The sequence below is a fragment of the Triticum urartu genome, chromosome 7A (genome assembly GCF_056163025.1).
Source record: "Triticum urartu cultivar PI428250 chromosome 7A, HENAU_Tu73, whole genome shotgun sequence".
NCBI lineage: Eukaryota > Viridiplantae > Streptophyta > Magnoliopsida > Poales > Poaceae > Triticum > Triticum urartu.
The window spans coordinates 399,631,236-399,653,252 of NC_141879.1; the positions used below are offsets into that span (position 1 = coordinate 399,631,236).

General features: G+C 46.8%; 1 long non-coding RNA gene across 1 annotated transcript; it reads right to left on the reverse strand.

The window, feature by feature from the left end:
• Window positions 1-16,557: 16,557 nt before the first annotated feature.
• LOC147959740 (uncharacterized) lies at window positions 16,558-18,424 on the reverse strand. The gene is made up of 3 exons (XR_015612258.1): window positions 18,095-18,424; window positions 17,776-18,005; window positions 16,558-16,902 (listed from the first exon to the last, which is right to left on the reverse strand). It is a non-coding gene; the product is annotated as an uncharacterized LOC147959740 (long non-coding RNA).
• Window positions 18,425-22,017: the final 3,593 nt, after the last annotated feature.

A 22,017-nucleotide genomic window follows, 5' to 3' on the forward strand; every position in this document is an offset into this window, starting at 1 on the left:
CTCATCTCCTTGTTCGTACCAATCCAATTCTTTTTCTGTGAGTGGCAGGTTGTCACCTCATAATTTGAGATGTATTCGATAAGACCATATCAAGCTTATTCGTTTCGTTGTTGGTTTTCCAACAACTCCATTATAATTTTCTTGGAAGGGTGTTTTCCAAGCTCAATTGTGGCAGAAGTTGTCATTTTCTTCTCAATTCTTTCATTTCCAACGATGTAGCTTCTATTCTTTCTCCCGGAGGCTTTGTGATGTTGCTCTTTTCAATCATCATCTCGAATTGCGAGGATTGTTTTTCTTTTCATGCTTATCAATTTAACCAGAGTGTTGTGTCCTCTGCTCAAGTTCTTTTCTCCTTATAAAGTCTTGCATCTCTTTTCAACCAGAGTGTTGTCGTAATTGATCTTTATCGTTCCTTGTACATCTTGTTTCAACCGGAGTGCTTGTATGTACTTATTGTCCATTGCAACCTTTTTCTTATGTCTTTCAACCTACAAGGTTTCCGTAATGTTCCTTGTTCCTCTTTTCCAACGGAGTGTTTTCAACTTTGAACATCTTCATCGTTTTTCTTTCTTTCAATTTGTCTAACCTTTCAAGGATCTTTGGTTTCACTCCTTTGTCATAGAAGAAACTTAGTTTTACCTCTTCTCTTTCTCTTCCGTTTTTCCCTCCGGTGCCATTCTAGATCTCGGGACGAGATCCTCTCGTAGTGCTTGCGCGCTGTAACGCCCCGAGACCGATGTGCTAGGTGTCTTCCAGTTTTTCGTTGTTGTTGCCTTGTCATCGCTTGCGTGTCATGCATTGCATATCATGTCATCATGTGCATTTCATTTGCATACATATTCGTCTCATGCATCCGAGCATTTTCCCCGTTGTCTGTTTTGCAATCCGGCGCTCCTATGTCACCCGGTGTCCCTTTCTACCTCTTCTCGTGTGCGGGTGTTAAACGTTCTCGGATTGGAACAAGACTTGTCATGCGGCCCTGGTTTACTACCGGTAGACCGCCTGTCAAGTTTCGTGCCATTTGGACTTCATTTGATACTCGAACGGTTAACCGAGGGACCGTAAAGGCCTCATGTGTGTTGAAGCCCAACACCCTTCCAATGTGTCCCAAAACCCACCAAAACCCCCTCCATCATCTCGGTCGTTCGATCACGATCGCGTGGCCGAAAACCGCACCTCATTTGGAGCTTCCTAGCTCCCTCTACCTCTATATAAAGGCATCCCCCGAAAATTTCAGATCTCTTCCTCCCCAAAACCCTAAAATTCCGCTCCCCGCGCCGCCGGACACGTCCGGAGCGGACCGGACGCGTCCGCCGCCGCCTCCGTGCCAACCAGCGCCTGCCACGTGGCGCCCGCCGCCCACCGCCGCCGAGGCCCGCAGAGCCCGATCTGTGCCCCCGCGGCCCGTTCCCGTCGCCACTTGGCCCGAGGGATGCCGCCCGACCGCGCCGCTCCTTCTCCTCCACCGCATCGCCCGTGTCAGCGAGCCCCCGCTCCGGCCGCCGCCCGCCATCGCCGCACCACCGCACCGCCTCGCCAGTCGCCGCCCCGGCCGGCGTCGCCCCGCTCTGCCCCGGCCCGCCTCATCGCCGGCGAGAGGAGCTCCGCCTCTCCCCCAAGCTCCGGCGACCTCGCCGTCTCTCCCTCCCTCTGGCGTCCTCCCCGAGCTCCAACTCCGGCCAGCCATCCTCGAGATCCGCCGCATCGCTACTGTACCCGCTACAGTGTTCTTGATCCAGATCTAGATCTCGGTTGACCCCAAACTCTAATTCCATATATTTTTGGCATACTTTGACACATCATAACTCATCATCCGTGGCTCCGTTTTGAGCGTGTAGCATATCAAAATGTTCGTCTCGATGAGTACATCATTTCATCTCATTGCATCATTTTCATTTGAGCACATCTTGATGCCCGAAATGCTGTTGGAAGAGGGCTATGTGATGATAGTTTCAGATCTGTTTCAGCAAATGCACTTTTGTCATTTTTGCCATGATTAATGCGTGCATGCTATGATCCTGAGCTCTACATGTGTTTTGTAGAATGCCATGTTGTCTTGACAGGGGTGTATGCCATGTATTTTTGTGATCTTTGTGGTGACTAGCACAAGCATGCAAAGTAGCGTACTCAATGATGCTGATTTCAGGGACTTACACTTCACTAAGTCCTTGTCCTGTCATTATTTTTATGCCATATGTTCATGTGGTTTCCTAGTGATCCGTGCCTGTTTTGAGCATGATCAGTAAGGATTTTTTGTAGATAATGTTGTGCTCTATCCATCCATGTCTTTGTTTGCAATTATGGAGCACCCTAGCTTGAGTCAATCGAGCTCTACTTTTGCTATAAAATGTTCCAGGCAGATTGTTAACATGTTTAGCAATTTTGCCGAGCTTGCTGTTGTTGATCCGTCCATGATATGTTGTTGTTCTTGCCATGTCTAGATTCTATGATATGTCTATTTGCTGGGTCTATGCTTAGATTTTCATTCAATGCCTCCTAGTGAGTGCATCAAGCTCGTAAACATGCCTACTCGTTAATTGTTTTGCCATGTTCCAGTTTTTCACTAAGTCTGAATCTGTTTATGTTTTCGCTATGTTGACATGCTTGCAATTTTATTTTCTGATCCCTTTTGGCTTATGGTCACTAAGGGGCTTTTGTTATATGATTTGATTAGCTTCATGCCATGCCTTGCTTTGCCATGATATGTTCCTGCAGCATGTAGTTATCATGCTCTAAACATTGCCTCCTGATGATAAATTCCTGACATGTTGTTAATTTCACCTAGTCTGAAACCTGTTATCTTTTGCACTTTTGCCATGCTAGGTTGAACCAATTATTGAGTGATTAGCCGTAGCTCAGTGTTCATCTTTTGTCAAGCATCTTGAGTGAATCCCTGCCATGTATTTTGTTGCAATATTTGAGTGCGGTAGCTTATTTATCTTGATGCATTTAGATGGTCTCTTGCTGTAAATCGCAGACTGGTGCCATATTTTTTTTGCTTGCTATTTGCAAACCGTGCATCCGATTCCGGTGATCTTTATATCGATTCCGGTTCAATCATTCCTTTCCAAATCATGCATATGCACCGCATACCGCATCCCGCATATCATGCCATGTTCATGTGTGGTTTGTTTACTATGTTGCGTGTTGCTTTCCGGTGTTGCTTTTTCGGGTTGGTTCCGATAATGTCGCGTTTGTGAGGACCGGTTCGACTACGTCTATTTGTCTTCTTCATGGACTCGTTCTTCTTCCTTGCGGGATCTCAGGCAAGATGACAATACCCTCAAAATCACTTCTATCTTTGCTTGCTAGTTGCTTGCTCTTTTGCTATGCCTATGCCGCGATACCTACCACTTGCTTATTATGCCTCCCATATGGTTAAGCCAAGCCTCTAACCCACCTTATCCTAGCAAATCGTTGCTTGGCTATGTTACCACTTTGCTCAGCCCCTCCTATAGCGTTGCTAGTTGCAGGTGAAGATTGGAGTTTGTTCCTTGTTGGAACATGGATATTTTGTTGGGATATCACAATATCTCTTATTTAATTGATGCATCTATATACTTGGTAAAGGGTGGAAGGCTCGGCCTTATGCCTGGTGTTTTGTTCCACTCTTGCTGCCCTAGTTTCCGTCATATCGGTATTATGTTCCCGGATTTTGCGTTCCTTACACGGTTGGGTTATAATGGGAACCCCTTGATAGTTCGCCTTGAATAAAACTCCTCCAGCAATGCCCAACCTTGGTTTTACCATTTTCCACCTAGCCTTTTCTTTCCCTTGGGTTCTGCAGACTCAAGGGTCATCTTTATTTATACCCCCTTGGGCCAGTGCTCCTCTGAGTGTTGGTCCAAACTAGAGCCCTGTTGTATGGAGCGCTCATCTGAGTGTGCCCTGAGAACGAGATATGTGCAGCTCCTATCGGGATTTGTCGGCACATTCGGGCGGTGTTGCTGGACTTGTTTTACCATTGTCAAGGATGTCTTGTAATCGGGATGCCGAGTCTGGTCGGATTGTCTTGGGAGAAGGAATATCCTTCGTTGACCGTGAGAGTTGTGATGGGCTAAGTTGTGACACCCCTGTAGGGATTGAACTTTCGAAAGTCGTGCCCGCAGTTATGGGCAGATGGGAATTTGTTAATGTCCGGTTGTATAAAACCTAAAGTTTGTCTTAACTAAAATGCATCAACCGCATGTGTAGCCGTGATTGTCTCTTCTCGGCAGAGTCCGGGAAGTGAACACGGTGTTGGAGTTATGGTTGACGTAGGTTGTTCTAGGATCACTTCTTGGTCATAGTTTCTCGACCGTGCTTTGCCTCCTCTTCTCGCTCTCATTTGCGTAAGGTAGCCACCATATATGCTAGTCGCTTGCTGCAGCTCCACCTCATACCTTTTACCCTACCTATAAGCTTAAATAGTCTTGATCGCGAGGGTGTGAGATTGCTGAGTCCCCGTGACTCACAGATACTTCCAAAACCAGCTTGCAGGTGCCGATGATACCGTACAGGTGACGCAACCGAGCTCAAGGAGGAGCTAGTTGAAGTTCGTGTTCGTTATGTTGTCCCGTTTCTAGTTGATCAGTAGTGGGGCCCAGTTGGGACGATCGGGGATCTTTGTAGCATTTGGGGTAGTCTTGTTTTATTTTGGGTTCCGTAGTCGGACCTTGATTGTATCTGGATGATGTAATGCTTTATTCATGTATTGTGTGAAGTGGCGATTATAAGCCAACTATGTATCTCTTTCCCTTATGTATTACATGGGTTGTGTGAAGATTACCTCTCTTGCGACATTGCTTTCAATGCGGTTATGCCTCTAAGTCGTGCTTCGACACGTGGGAGATATAGCCGCATCAAGGGCGTAACACGCACCGAGAGCATATTGGCGCGTGGTTGAAATTCATGCTACCTTTTCATCCGTAGTCTCCCGCCCCTCCCCCACCTCTGGAATCTCGATTCCTACTCCAGTTCCCCCAAATCCCCCTCCAGTACTCCCTGTACTCAAGCACACTATCATGTCACCGGTCAACGCGGACCTCCGAGCCAGAGATCCTGAGGTCCGTCCTGCCTTCGGTCGCTGCATGCTCTCGCTCAACAGTGGCATGGCAGCGCTTGACGACCAGTTTGCCGGCAAAGTGCTGATGGTAACCATCAACGACGACCGGCCTCCCGTCTCGCCGGATGACCTTGTCAAAGCTCTTGGCATTGCGCATGGCATCCAAATAAGTGACTTGCTCATCGAAGTCTGTCCGCCACCGGCTAATTTCTTCGTCAGGTTCCAGACAACTTTCGACTGCAGTCGTGTGTTCGAATCTTCCCGGCGTTTATTCTGCGATGGCGCGCTGGTGAGCTTTGATCGGTGGCACCCAGGATGGGGCTCGGTGCCCTCTGAGCTTGAGTTTTTAACAAAGCTTACCTTCCACGGCATGCCACGACATGATTGGAACAGCGAGTCCATGAACGAGCTTATCAACAACCTTGGAGGTGAGCTCGTAAGTATGTTTGTTCCTCCAGACAGCTGGGATCTGACGGTTATGGCATGGATGAAGAAGTCGTCCACCATACCGAAGGTGATTGGTGTTGAGATACCGGTGCAGGAACCGGGGTTGTACTATTCGTCGCCACCAAGGCCGCCACGGACCACGTTAGGGATGTACCTGTATCGAGTGTTCATGCATGTCGAAGAAGTGGTCAATCCATCAACTGAAGTCCTGCCTCCGCCGCTGGTGCCAGGATCCGTCGACGACGTCCATTACAAGAGTCAACGTCAGACTTTCCCCGTGTTGCTCGGAACGATGGATGGCACAGGGCCTACTCCATTGCGCGGTGGAGGCTACTGCTTCTTTGGGAGAAGAGGCAGGGCTGGCTGCCTGGATGTGCTCTAATTTGAGGTAACAACTTAATCTTGTCAGATACTAGTTAAATCCGAGCTATGGGTGTGAAGCACGGATATGCCAGTACATTTGATTGTGACCTGTTCTAATTTTGTACCTGAACTTTTTTTAGAAATGGTTGTACGTCAACTTAATGTGCTAGGAGAACTTATTGTGTTGTCTGTCTGTTTTCTTTGCACAACATTCAAGATATTTCCCCGTCATTGATAAAGATGATGAACCGTTATGTACGACTTCGTTGGTTTCAACATAGCCCTTCCCGTAGCGATCCACTGCTTCCATCCTGATTGTGCCGCCTGCGTGAAATTTTTGTATGCAAGTTCAGCGTGCTATGATGTTCTATATGATTGTGTTAACTATATAAGTTTTTACTGAGCACCAGCAATGCATATGGTTGAAAGATGTATTTACGAGCATTGGCTGATGGGTCTCTCTCTCTCTATCTCTCTCCCTCTCTCTCTCTCTCACACACACACACGCGCGCGCGCAGACGCACAAGTGGGACCCGTTGAATTATTTGTTTGCTCGTGACAGCTTTTAATTAGGTTCCACTATAATCTAACTTTTTTCTTAAGTTATTAATTGAGCTCAGTGACTTCGAAAAGTTGTACAGAAGCCTTGTTTGGGCCTTTGCGGCGTCGCTGAATGTGGGCTGAGTAACCATGTTAGGTTGTACTGTACTACACATGCCTTTTTCGGCTATTTTTTTAAATAATACATTTTGTTATTAATTTTCATAAATATTACGCTGGGTAATTTTTTTGAAAAATAATACACCATCCGCCCGCTGCAGGCCAACTGGGCCTAGTCGGCCTACAGCAGGCCGATTGGATTCCAGTCGGCCTACAACTGGCCGACTAGCCCCTGTCGGCCCACTGTGGGCCGATTGGAGCGAATTGGCTCGCTGTGGGCTAATTGTTTTTGCAAAAGTGTTAATCATGTATTTAAAAAATATGTGTATTGTGACCTCCTCCGCTCGCTGTGGGCCCACTATTGACTAAAAAATATGTTTTAAAAAGTATTAATCATGTATTTAAAAATTGTTAAATGTGTGTATAAAAAATGTTCCTTATCTATACAATTTTTTTAAATGTGTGTATAAAAAATAGCTTTTTTTCAACATCAGCAATGCAACCGGGCCGACAGTTGTACACAATATCTGGGTCAACTTGTTATTCTCCGTCCCACTGGGATGCAAACTTTCCTAGGAGGTATGCATTAGGATTAACAAGAAAATGGACTTTAAGAAATGATAAATGGGATGTAATTATAATAACTGGACTGTTACTATGCACCAAACACGTAATTAGTTTGAAAAATATATTATTTTTGGAATTTGAAAATTTTAATTTCATTACTTGTTGCGCGCGCAATATTTCGTTGGATTTTAACGTAATACAACTTTATTTTGAAATTATATTTAACCTGACTAGAAATTTTGGATAAAAATATTTCGGATCCCATCAAATTGTGGGAATTTTTTTTGAATTCTGTTTTGAGCGGTTGTTTGAAATTATTAATCATTGTCCTAGCTAGAAGTTGGGCTGTACTTTTAACAAACTGTAAATGGGATGTACTAAATTCCATTAGAATTAAAAAATGGGTTGTACATTCTTACAAATCGCAAATGGGCTATATGTTCTCTGCCAAATCCGAGCTGTGGGCCTACTAAGTTGACGGTACCAAGGGCTTTGTCAACTTAGTCAATATAAACGATTCTAGCTGCAGTGATCGTACGATGTCCATCCATCGGCCGTAGTGCTTCTTCAACCTCTGGTCTTCTTGCTCCAGCCGCCCAAAGCAGCGTCGGTCATGTCGTGTGCTCCTGCCTCCCGTGGCCGGCTGTGATGCCGCGGAGGCCTCACCGCCCCGTACTACTCCCATCGCTGGCCAGGCCATCCCTCTACTCACCCACACCCCGTGCTATTCTGCGGTGACGGCAGCCTCACACCGCAGCCGAACCAGTGAACCCTCGTACTCCTCTCCGCGCGGGCTTCCACTGCTGCGTCTTCCCCGGCTCCGCGTCATCCCCTTCCTAGGCCTCGCCGTCGTCCAGACCACCGCCTTGGTGCTCTCGGCGCGGCGTCGTCAACGTGGTCAACAACCGACTTCCATCGGAAGAGTACTGTACGTGGAGAGGCTGACAGCTGGGTCCACGGCAGCCGCAAGGAAGTGCCTCCTTATTACGCGCAAAATAATTATTCCTCCACCTGACAGCAGGGACCCACCGGACGGGCCACCGTATTCACGAAAAAAATTATTCGCCCCCTGACTACTGGGACCCACGAGCTACATCTTCGCACGCAAGGAAGTGCGTCCAGAAAAAACGATTCGCCCCCCTGACTGCTGGGACCCACCAGCTACACCTTCGCACGCAAGGAAGTGCGTCCGGGCAAAAACAAAAAACAAAACGATTCGACCCCTGACTGCTGGGACCCACCAGCTACATCTTCGCAGGCAAGGAAGTGCCTGACAGTCGGGACCCACCTGGACGAAGCGTACGTAGCGTTGTCATTCTGGTCGCGAACGTGTACGTACATACTGGTCGATGTAGAGGCACGCACTTGCCGTAGTAGAGGCGCACACGTATCGTAGTAGAGGCGCGCACGTAGCATGTACACGTACGTACAGCGGCCAGGGTGCAAGAAAGAAAATACGGCCACGTATGTGTACATGCGGGCGGGGTCTCGAACGCCTACTCGCGCATACGTACGGCCAGGGCTCGTGTACTTGGCTGGGTCGGAACGAAGAAACAACATCGTCGTCGTGTTCATGGGGAGGCAACGGAATGCGTCGTGTTCATGGGGAGGCAACGGAATGCGTCGTGTTCATGGGGAGGCAACAGAATGCGTCATGTTCATCGGGAGGGCTTGGACGGAACAGGCGATGGAAACGAGGCCTGGCGTAACGCAGAACAGAGGAAACGGCCTTGTGTTCGACCGGCCACGTTCGAAACGGGATCCTGTTCATCGGGAGGGGTACCGCAAAACGGATGAAACGGACCTCCTATGGTCGAAACGGGGGTCCTGTTGATCGGGAGGGGTGTGGCGTACCGCAAAACAGAGGAAACAGACATCCTACGGTCGAAATGGCGGTCCTCTTGATCGGGAGGGGTGTGGCGTACCGCAAGTCGGAGGAAACGGACTTGTGTTGGAGCGCTATGGTCGAAACGGGGGTCCTCTTCATCGGGAGGGGTGTGGCGTACCGCAAAACGGGACTCCACGGGATACTGTTCATCTCCACCATCGACCTCCTCCAACTCCACGGGCTCTTGTTCATCCAGCCTCCATCGCGTGCTACTCCACCGGCTACTGTTCAACCACCCCTCCACCGTCTATTGTTCATCCAGCCCTCCACACCACGGGGGCCTGTTCAACCACCCCTCCACCGTCTACTGTTCATCCAGCCCTCCACACCACGGGGGCCTGTTCAACCACCCCTCCACCGTCTACTGTTCATCCAGCCCTCCACACCACGGGGGCCTGTTCAACCACCCCTCCACGGGCACCCCTCCACCGTCTACTGTTCATCCAGCCCTCCACACCACGGGGTCCTGTTCAACCACCCCTCCACCGTCTACTGTTCATCCAGCCCTCCACACCACAGGGTCCTGTTCATCCACCCCTCCACGGGCACCCCTCCATCGTCTACTGTTCATCCAGCCCTCCACCACACCACGGGCTCCTGTTCATCCAGAGGCAATGACACCGCTCACTGTTCATCCAAACCCCCCCCCCCCCCCCCGCAACGCTCACTGTTCATCCCATCAATCGGCTTCAGTTAGCAGCAGTAACGAAGGAATCGCTCGATCGGGTTCAGTTAATAGCCATCGATCGATCGCTCGGGTTCAGTAACGTGTAGCCTATAGTGCAATCGCTCGGGTTCAGTTAGAGCCCAACGCCTCGCTCGGGTTCAGTTAGAGCCAACGCCTCACACACACGCGTGTACGTGTACGAGAGGAACGCGCCTCGCTCGGCCCCCGACCTCCCACCGTAACCGGGAACTCCCCAAAATTTTCCTCCCCCTCGCTTCTACCACGGTTTTTTCCGTGATGGACGGCCCAAAGAATGTCATGCAGCTGCGTCTTCGGCCCACCCAGGACAAAAAGCCCATTTTCTATCTTGATTTTTCTTCATAGAAGTAGGAGCCCACCACATCTATGATGATACCGGGTTTTGTCACATTTATCGTCATAGAAGTGTCATATGCATATGAATGTGTCTTTTTTTTGTAGTGAAGGTTGATCATCGACCAACCCCTCCCCGCCAGGCCCCTTGTCGGCATCCCCGGAAGGCCCCTTGTCGGCCTCCCCGGTAGGCCCCTTGGCGGCCTCTTCAGTGGTGGCCTTGGCAACCTCCTCGGCGGCAATCTTGTTGGCCTCGTCCTCGGCGTCCCTGGCGACCTCCTCGATGATGGTGTTGATATCCTCCTGGGCCGCTGAGGAAGGGCCTGGATACCAAGAAGGGGAATGAGATGGAGCCAAGACCAAGATTCAAAAAGATGAAGAAGGAACAGGGACGAGAAGCAAACCACTTACCCGCACCATGCTGGGAAGAAGTGGCGCCTTCCCCGCCTACTTTCGTTGCCAGGGCAGAACTACCAGCACCAAAGCTCGCTCCCTCCTCCACATGTGTGTGCTCGGTGGTCGATGCCCTTGCCGGGGACGCCCCTCTAGGTGCCATAGTCGAGGGGGCCGGCGTGTTGGGGGTGGCCCTCGGCGGCTCCTCCTGCTGTCGTTCTCCTCCTGCAAACCCGGCAAGGTCAACATCAAAGATTCACACCCCAAGGCTCATCAGTGAAGGAGTGAGTGGCGGACTCATGCTAGGGGCTGAAGCGAGGGCTGCGTCAGGGGCTGCTGTCCAGGCTGCTCTCCACCAACAGCGGCGTATGCGGAGTACCGGCCAGGGGCTTGTCGCCCGCTGAGGCCTTGGCCCTCTTCGCCACCCTCTGCGCCAGCGTCTCTGTGCCCCCTTGAAGATGACACCAAATCAAAGGAAGATACCACAGGCATAAGGTTAGGATGTGATGGGGGCCAGAATACTTACTCGTCCTCCACCTCCTCCTCCGCTAGTTTCCTCTTCCTTGCCGGGCTGAAGGACCCAAGTTCGAACTCGGCCTCCAGGGTGCCGTCCGAAGGAGGAGGAGAAGGGGACGGGGTCCGGTGCCGCTTGGACGAGGAAGAAGCAGTTGCTGTCCTCTTCGCCACCGCGGCCTTCACCTCCTTCTTAGCTGTCGCGGCCTTCATTGCCCTTGTCTCATGCACGGGATGCCCCTAGGCCGACTGCCGCTGCGTGATCCTGCTGGGTTGGACCGGCTTGCCAGAGGAAGCTCGCCGCAGGACGCGCCGCGTTCCCGCGGCCGAGGGATAGTTCACATCGACCTCCTTTTCGGACGACTCATCGCCCACGTCTTCCATGAGGGGAGCCTCATCACCAGCACCACTGGCTTTCCTGGCAGACTCCGCCCACTTGGAGAGCTCCCTCTCCTCCGCGGTCGCGTCGACCGCATCCTCCACGCCGTCAGCACTGCTGGCCTCCCTAGCGAGCGCCGCCTATGCCGCCCTAGTGGCGATGTAGTCCAGCTCCACCTTGGTGGTGTCCTAGATGAGTGTTGTGACCCGACCTCAGACGGTCAAGTCTCTGTCCTTCAGTGTCACCCCTGGATCGGTAATGCTGACACACACAGTACTCGAAGGATTTATAACAGAGTAGCAATCACACACTTATTACATCGAATGTCTCAAAAGAGAACTTATTACAATAAATATGGCTTAAGGCCATCTAGATAAATAACAGCGGAAGGCTGGGAAGATGAAATGAGTCCATCAACTCCAATGGCATAGCTGAGTGCATGACAAGCAACCTAGCGCACCTTACTCCTCGTCTGAAAAGTCTGCAACATGATACGTTGCAGCCCGAAAATGGGTCAGCACATGGAATATGCTGGCAATATAACACAGTAGAGTAATGAACAGTTAAATGTTATCACTACAATGCATATATGGCTGGTGGAGGCTCTAAGGCTATATTGTTTTTGCGAGAAGCCAATTTTTCCCTACAACAAAGGAATACATTTTATTTAACTAACATGGTGGTTGAAACATCATTGAGAAGGTTCCCCCAACTCATTCCCAATTAATGTATTCATTATCAGCCCAACAATTCAATTTAGAGTGATGAGATCAAATCAATAATTCAAGTACTAGATACTCAAGATGTCCATAACCGGGGACACGGCTAACCATGATTAGTTTTTACACTCTGCAGAGGTTTGCGCACTTTTCCACACAATACTCAATCTCCTCCATTGGATTTCTCGCACTACATGGTGTTTGAGAGACGGATGACCGAGAAACAGTCTTTCAGAAGCATTAACTCTAACCCTGGGTAGACAGTACCAACCTACATCCCCTACATCTGCTAGCCTACCACTGGAAGAGGTCATGCAACTTACTCAACTATGCTAGAGCCCATAATAGCTTGTGGCTGCAAACGGAAGTTTCTAGCATGAATAATCTTATGATCCCTTTGAGCCTGGGTGGCGAACCATAGGATGATCACACGGTTACTCCGGGATATCCCAGGACAACACTGGATTCTCCAGGTGCTCGCAACCAATACACCCAGATGTGTATTTAAGTAGCCACCTTAAGTTAACCATTAATTAACAATCTCACATCTGTCATGGATACACTCAAACCCAATCCACGTCTATGAGCATAGCATGGCAATATAAGCATAGCGTACATGTAACTCCCAAGCGTTTGATAATAAAAGGGCCATAGGTTCTACCTCATCAACTACTTCCCAAAACCCACAAGTTAATCACATCCTAATCATGCAGTGTTTGAGGGCTTGCAACTAATGCATAAAAACTGGGTATGAAAAGAGTATGATCAATGTGTTACTTGCCTTGTTGACGATCTGCAAAACCTAGTGACTTGTAGTAGCACGCTTCGCACTCTGGGAATTCTATCGTAAACAAACAATAACATACATAATCAATCAAGCAAAGATGCACGGGTAAAGCTCAAATAGGAAGATCTAACCAGAAAGTTCAACTGAAGAACTCCAGTTTGCAAAAAGAATCAAATCAAATGGAGCAACGAAACTCAAACTACGAAAGAAACAAGATCCGTATACTAATCTGTACTAAAGTCAAATTTTACAGTACCAAAATCTTGTTCAAGTTGGTTAAACAGAAAGAGGGCTTCGAGACGAAAATCTAGGCGCTTGTTTCACCTGATTTGGATAAACGAGCGAAAAGATGGTTAAACAGAAATCTCGATCAAAATTAATCGTGTACAAACCCTGGAAAATAAAATGAAATGAACAAGCTAACGAATGAATGTTCGCTGTCTGCGGCTAACTGACGAACCGCGTTCATTAAAACGAACGTACGGATGAACGTCCGCTAAACAGCTAAACCGAGAAAAACCGAACCGATTCTTAAAAAACGAATCTAGGGTTTTATAAAAAAACCGAACGGTTCTACCGTTTAGCCGGAAAAGACTGGCGGCGGCGGATCCGGCGAGCGGCAGCTCCGGCGGGGCGGTGGTGAAGCGGCACGGTGGCGGCGGAGTGGCGCGGCGGTGGTGGTAGAAGGCGGCGGCGGCGCGGCTGCTTCAACGGTGGCGCAGCGCGGCGATGTGGGGCAAGGGGGAGTGGTATTTAAGAGGGGAGGGGGGGTGGCGTGGGGGAGGGGCAAGGTGGCGGGGTGCGGTGGAGTCGGCCATGACGCGACGGCATACGAGCGGTGGACTCCCGCTCGTGGTCGGGGTGACGCAACGCGTGGGCCGGCTGGGCTTTCGGGCCAGTCGGTCCGAAGCAACTTTTTAAATAAAAAAACTGATTTTGCCGAAATAAAATCCTAGAAAATAAAATAAAAACTAAAAATACCAAAACAAATTTTCACCATCTAAATAGAATATTTAGAACAAAGTGAACATTTTCTTGGCCTAAAATGCAATTTTTGGAAAATGTATTTTTTCTAATTCAAATAAAATAGCAATAAAATCCAAATAAAATTGTTTATTTGATTTAATATTTTTCCTCCAATATTCCTTTTATTTTGGAGAATTCATATTATCTCCTCTCATATATTTTAATATGAAATATTTTCGGAGAGAAAAACAATTAAAACCAAAGTGATCCTTGTTTTGATATTTGATAAATATTCAAATAAGAGAAACGTGAAATCCCCAACTCTCTCCGTGGGTCCTTGAGTTGCTTAGAATTTCGAGGATCGCGAAACGAACGAATATGATATGCATGAATGACCTATGTATAACATTCCAAATTGAAAATTTGGGATGTTACAATCCTACCCCCCTTAAGATGAATCTCGTCCTTGAGATTCGGGTTGGCTAGAAAATAGGTGTGGGTGGTCTTTGCGTAGATCATCCTCTCGTTCCCAGGTGGCTTCATCCTCGGTATGGTGGCTCCACTGAACTTTGCAAAACTTGATAACCTTGCTGCGAGAAACTCGGCTGGCAACCTCGAGAATCTTAGCAGGTTTCTCCTCATATGTCAAATCACTATATAACCGAATTGCTTCCAGGGGTACTGTATCTCTCAGGGGTATATTGGCCATCTCTGCATGGCACTTCTTCAACTGGGAAACGTGAAACACATCATGAACTCCTAACAGTCCTTCGGGTAACTCCATCTTGTAGGCAACCTCTTCCATGCATTCCAAAATACTATACGGTCCTACAAATCTCGGGGCTAACTTTCCCTTAACTCCAAAACGTTTAACTCCTCGTAGTGGTGACACACGGAGATATGCTCTGTCTCCGATTTCATAGACTACCTCCTTACATTTTGAATCTACATAACTCTTCTGCCTGGACTAAGCTACCTTCAGTCTATCTCGAATCATCTTAACCTTCTCTTCTGACTCTTTAATCAAATCCGGTCCAAACAACTGACAGTCTCCAACTTCATCCCACATCAATGGTGTTCTGCACCTCCTTCCATACAAGGCTTCAAAAGGTGCCATCTTCAAACTAGCTTGGTAGCTGTTGTTGTATGAGAACTCCGTGTAGGGCAAATTATCATCCCAGCTAGATCCATAATCTAGCTCACAAGCTCTCAACATGTCCTCCAGAATCTGATTGACTCTCTCAGACTGTCCATCAGTCTGTGGATGAAAAGTTGTACTGAACTCTAGCCTGGTACCCAAAGTCTGGTGCAGCTGGTGCCAAAACTTTGAAGTAAACTGTGTTCCTCTATCTGATACAATAGTCCTCGGAACTCCATGCAGACATACGATCCTGGTCATGTATATCTTGGCCAACTTCGCACTAGTATAGGTGGTTTTCGCTGGGATAAAGTGAGCCTGTTTGGTCAAGCGATCCACTACTACCTAGATAGAATCGTATCCCGATCGGGTCCTGGGTAATCCGGTGATAAAATCCATGCCAAGCTTATCCCACTTCCATTCGGGTATCGGCATAGGCTGCAGTAATCCTGCTAGCTTCTGATGTTCAGCCTTCACTCTCCGACATACATCACATACGGCTACATACTCGGCAATGTCGTTCACACCTGTCCACCAGAAACGCTCCTTCAAATCGAAATACATCTTGGTGTTTCCAGGGTGTATCGAGTATGGCGAGTCGTGAGCCTCCTGAAGTATCAACTTCCTGATCTCCGCATTATTGGGCACGTAAACACGGTCCTCATACCACAAGGTGTCATGCTCGTCCTCACGAAAACCTTTGGCTTTTCCTTCACTCATCTTCTCTTTTATTTCAGCAATTTCCTTGTCATCCTTCTGAGCTTCACGAATCTTTCCCAACAATGTAGATTGAACTTCCATCGCCGCACAAAAACCTCTAGGAACAATCTTGAAACATAGTTCCCTGAGATCGTCAGCTAACTCCTTTGGCAAACCTCCTATTACTAAGGTATTAGCATAACTCTTCCGGCTCAAAGCGTCTGCTACGACATTGGCCTTCCCTGGATGATAGTGCAACTTCATATCGAAATCCTTTATGATCTCCAACCATCTCCTTTGCCTGAGATTCAACTTCTTCTGTGTGAAAATATACTTCAAACTCTTATGATCCATGTACACATCACAATGATTTCCAATAAGAAAATGTCTCCAGGTTTTGAGTCACTACTAGATATCCCATTATAACCGAGGGTGCAATTAACGTCGATTATTTAAGCTCACCGTCAACTAAAGTTATAATCGACGGTACACCGTCAGCCATCTCCCGTCGGCTATTCTTCGTCGACCATTGCACTAATAACCGATGGTACCGTCGGATAATTTCATGGCCAGCGGTTATAAAGCCGACGGTGAGCCGTCGACCATATTTTGGCCAGCATACTACTCAAATTACTTGACGAAACTCATAGCCGAAGGTCCCTCGTCGGTTATTTAATTTCCGACGGTGCTTGCTTCCTGTCGGTTTTTGTAATAGCCAACGGTTTATTTGACCCATCGGGATAATTAATGAACAAGGGGAATGTCAAACCGTTGGTTAATATGATTACTGATTCCCGGTCATTGGCTATTAGTAACCCCTCACGAATTGCTTTCCCCAAGTGGTGTTGCATAACATAAAAGTGTGATTCAGCACGCCAATATTTTTAATTTTTGGCATTTCAAATACATACACAATCACACATGACCAAATAACATGTATTATATTTACCAAGACTTGTGACCAAGTGCGTACACATAGATCATCAAAAGCCTAATGTGTTTCATCCAGAATACATAGATCATAATGCCAAACAAAATACTCCATACATGTCCGAACAGTTCTCATAACCTAAATTGTCGTAACTTTTGGAACTTCACTTTGTTGCATGACTATGCAGCTCGTTCGACTCGCCACCATCATCACTATAGCGATCATAATTCTCATCACTATAAGGGTCAAAACGTTCATCGCTATATGTATCATCTCCTCATGGAGTAGATATCATCCACATCCTCATTAATATCGTGATCATTCTCACGGCTCGGACTGCCTCCGGTGTTGCTTCCCACTCGCTAAGAACTGATAAGAGTAGTTGTCAGATTAGGAAATGAATGGAAAAGTTGAAACACATAAGACGACTCCCATCTCAAAATTAATACATGGAAAGAAAAAAGGAACATTACTACATTTATATCCTTTTATTCTAAATGTTGACATAACCAAGTGAATATAAATTGAAGTAGCAAAATATTGTTATCTAGCATGCAAAGTAATTGAATGTATGGGAGCAAGATGTAATTAACAAGAACAAGCAGATGACAAAAGAGGTAAATGAAAGAAGTGCCATCCCTAGCGGGAATACATAATGTGAACTGGAACCCTATGCTCTTAGCGCCACAAGAAAACTGGTGCCTAAGCACAAGCTCCCATACTATAGTATGGATGTTTGAAGTACATTTCTGATAGTCAAAGCACTGTTTAACTATGTTATAAATATTTAACATTACCATATAGGTTTCAATGCATGTGTCTACAGGCCAAGTTTTTCCTGCTACTAAATCATAGATAATGTTATATATTGTACAATAGTTGTGGGCTTCATAAATAATTTAACAGTGGCTAAAAAAGATAGCACAAATGCTAATGTACTTCTATTTGAAAAGACATTTACGTTAGCAAGCTGATCCTGACCTTTTGTTTTCTTCATATGTAGTTAAATCAAGCAATCTCCTAGTGTGCATCTCCAAGACTAAAAAAGGAAGGCCCATAAATGTGAATGCTCTTTACAAATCTAAGTACAGAGAACACATGAACAATGCCAAACCTGAGCAAACAAAATGACCATACATTCTAGTAATATTTTCTGAGTTCAGAGGACAAAAATCGTAAGTGACATTCACACAGACCCTACAAGTGAATGTATGCCAGCTATGCACATCAAAAAATTCTTACCAAGATGGCACCACCGACGAGGCCACCATTGGTAGTCGTGCATTTGACATCATCTAGCTCATCATAGAGGAAGACAGAATTCTGGTCATTCGGCTGGAGCTCGCCGATGAAGTCGGAGACGGACGTCTAGGTTGTTGATGCGGGGGTGCCGACCCTGCGCAATCCTTCACCTCTGGCTGTAGTCAAAGTCGAGGTCGGCTCTCGTGTGAGCTGCAAATAGTTCGTACAACCTGAAGTCCCTAACATGAATACATAAAACATGAGAACCAGAGGAGGAGGGGAACTGGCCGGAGTTGCAACTTGCAAGAGAGGAACATACCGAATCAGCGCGGCTATCTCTGTTGTCGCCCCAAGATGAGCTTCCACCGGATCTGATAGCCGAACACTACTGCTGGGTCCCACCATTTTGAGGCCACCAGATCCCATCTGGCCTATGTGGTTGTCGCTGCTGTTGGTGACGGTGGAGCTCAAGGCTGCCGGATCTACGGTAGGCGTGCGCCAGCTCTGGCAACATGTTCAAGGAGTGGTGGGCTAGTTAGGCGCCGGCTCTGGTTAGTTGCGGCAACAGCCGGGAGGTCCTTGGAGAAAGGCGAGGGAGGTGAGAAATAGCAGATGGAAGAGGAAAACGCTTAGCTAGCGGTTTGGGAGAGACGAGGGAAACGAGGAAGGTCGATCGCATGATCTGAAGATGTGGGGAAAACTGGGAGTACCAACTAAAAAAATCTTGGAGGGAGTAGTGACGGCTTCGCTCGCTCATGTGGCCAACTTTAGAACATAATATTTGTATATTCTTTTGGATAAAATTCATCTAAACAAAACTTTATATTTCTATTATTAGGCTTCTAACTTACTTCAATTTTGACATTTGGAACTCGCACATATTCTTATTTTGCCACAATAACATACCAATGTGTTGGCGCACATCTTTGCTCATGATGTAGCTCAGCATGGTCCGATCCCATGCAACCATATAACTAGCATGTTATTGATGTCATGGTGATTTTTTTAGCCATGTCACTTAAAAAAGAAAAATATCTAAATCAACGAACTGATGGCGCAAGCGAGATAGGATGCCTCACTCGCGATGCACATGCTGGTGGGGCCCATGCACTACCTTCCCTTTTTCCTTATCCATTGGAAAAACTCACCCAGCCATTCGTCCATCGATCTCGCCCGTGGCGGCCTCCTCCTCCTTTTTCCAAAAGCAAGTACATCGCTTGATTCTCAACAATGGTTGCCTTTTCCTAAAATATTGGACCAAATGAACATTGTTTTACTGGCTAGCACAACAAGCTTTTTTCCTCGGCAATGGTGCGCGGGGGGGGGGGGCTGATCTTATGGTTGGGAGGCGACACATCAAATGGTGCGGGATGCAACCAATTGGGAGATCGCGGCGATCGACCTATGCAAAGTGTTGTCTTTAAAACAATATTGATCCTATTTGTTCTTTTGGACAATAGTTTATATAAATAGGACTACCTACTTACTATTTTCTATGGTTTCTCACATAGTACCATTTTTTATTTCAATATACCGAACTTTTTCTTATTATAATTCAAGATATTAATTAGTACTCCATGACACATGTTCATTTAATAAAAATGCGGAGACTCATATCCTTCTAGAGTGTGCAGATGTATTTAAGAAAAATGTGGAGGTACCAAGTCACAGAAGGACTCATAACTAAAAAGTAGCTAATAGTCCCTTCTGTTTACAAAGACGTCCCTAGAACAATGATGGAAAACACGGTATGTACAAGCACAACCTAACAATTGTCGAGGATGACCCACTTGGGACGGCAAGACCTCTGTGACTCCTTGTCGCGAGCTCCTTGGAGAAGCGGCGATGCCTCCCTTTTACCTCCTTGGTTGGGAGGAAGATGAATGACCATCCTTGGGCCACAAAAAGTGGAGGTGTGGTCAAGCCAAACAACACCCTATTGTAATAGTCGCATCAAAGCATCCCACATGGATGAGCCTATCCCAATCTAGAACTCAATATTTTCCCACTTTGTGTTTGCCATGCTAGAACCTAATTGTTAGAAATTTACTTATATAGAAATTATCTGGAATATAACCATACATTGTTCCACATGTCTTCGTGCACTGAAACATATAACCGAGGGTGAAAATCAACCATCGGTTATTGCTATCCCCCGTCGGCCATTTCCAGTCATAGCTGAGAGTTTTGTTTTGACCATCGGTCATTAATTTATATTGTCGGCTATTACATGTAATCCCCGTGGGTATATCCATAACCGTCGGATATATCAATGAACCTTCGGGAATTAAATTGGATATCCGAGGGTTAGGTTTTCCCCATCGGTAAATGCAATACATCGTCGGTTATTACCAGTCATACATGTGAGTTGACAAAAACCGTCAGCCATTATCACCATCGTCGGCTATTACTGTCAAGGCTGACAGCCCTTTGGCTATTAGATTTCACCGTCGGAAATATGGGGATTTCTAGTAGTGAGTGCATGCACTACGGCTGCTAACTCCAAATCATGCGTGGCATAATTTAATTCATGCGGTCGAAGCTGTCATGAGGCATACGAAACAACTCTTCTGTCTTGCATAAGTACACTTCCAAGTCCTAAGTGAGACGCGTCGCAATACACTTGGAAATCCTTACGTATATCTGGCAGAATCAGCACTGGGGATGTAGTCAAACGTCTCTTGAACTCCTGGAAACTTGCTTCGCATTCTTCAGTCCAGTGGAACTTGGTGTCCTTCTTCAACAATGTCGTCATAGGCTTCGCAATCTTGGAGAAATTCTCAATAAATCTCTGATAATATCCCACGAGTCCTAGAAAACTGCGGATCTCTCCAACTGAGGTGGGTTCCAACAACTCAGTGACTGACTGAACCTTAGTAGGGTCTACTACTATACCTTCTCCTGATATAACATGTCCAAGGAATCCAACTTCCTTCAACCAAAACTCACATTTGCTGAACTTGGCGTATAACTGATGTTCCCTGAGCTTCTCGAGAACTAAACGCAAATGCTCCTTATGCTCCTCTTCATTCTTCAAGTATACCAAGATATCATCAATGAACACCACGAAAAACTTATCCAAGAACTCCATAAATACTTTGTTCATCATGCTCATGAAATAGGAAGGGGAATTAGTCAGTCCAAATGACATAACCGTATACTCATATAACCAGTACCGTGTGGTGAAAGCTGTCTTAGGTATATCCTGTTCTCGAATCTTCAGCTGGTGGTATCCTGAACGCAGATCAATCTTGGAAAATACTTTAGCTCCTTGCAACTGATCAAACAAATCATTGTTCATCGGCAGTGGGTAATTGTTCTTGATCATCACTTCATTCAATGCGCGATAATCAACAACCATTCTCAAAGATTTATCCTTCTTCTCAACCAAGAGCAATGGGGCTCCCCATGGTGATGAACTTCGTCGAATGTAACCTTACTCCAATAACTCATTGATCTGCTTCTTAATCTCCTCCACATCATTCACGGGCATCTGGCATGGTCTCTTCGATATTGGGCAGGTGCCTGGCAATAACTCTATTAAAAACTCAATGTCTCGATCCGGCGGCATGCCTGGTAATTCCTCTGGAAATATATCCAGATAATCCTTCACTACAGGCACTTCTTCCTGAACAACTCCCATGAGGGATTTTACGTGAGTACTCTTAGGAGTATGCCTGGATACATACTTAATCCTTTTTCCCTCCGGGGTGGTGAGTAGAATTGACCTACTAGCACAGTCAATGTTTCCTCGATACTTCGATAACCAATCCATTCCTAGTATCACATCCAATCCTTGTGACTCCAGAATTATAAGGTTTGAGGGGAAAACATGGCTACCAATGGTTAAGGGTAACCGATCGCACGATCGGCTGACCATATACTCTGCACCGGGTGAGCTCACTAGCAAAGGTGTCCTAAGGGCTAGGGTGGGTAACTTAAACTTCTCCACAAATCCCCTTGAAATGTATGAATGCGATGCACCAGTATAAAAAAGAACGAGAGCGGTAAATGACTTAACCAAAAACTTACCGATAACTGCATCTGGCTGCTCCTCAACCTACTCTACGCTCACGTGGTTCACTTGTACCCTGTTGGAAGAGTTGGGCTTATTCCCAGAGCTTCCATTACCATTACCATTCTTTGCGTCAGGGCACTCAGTGGCATAGTGTCCAGTCTTCCCGCACTTGAAACAAGTAATGTGACTCAGGTCCTTCTTGGCGGGCGTTGTTGGGTTAGAAC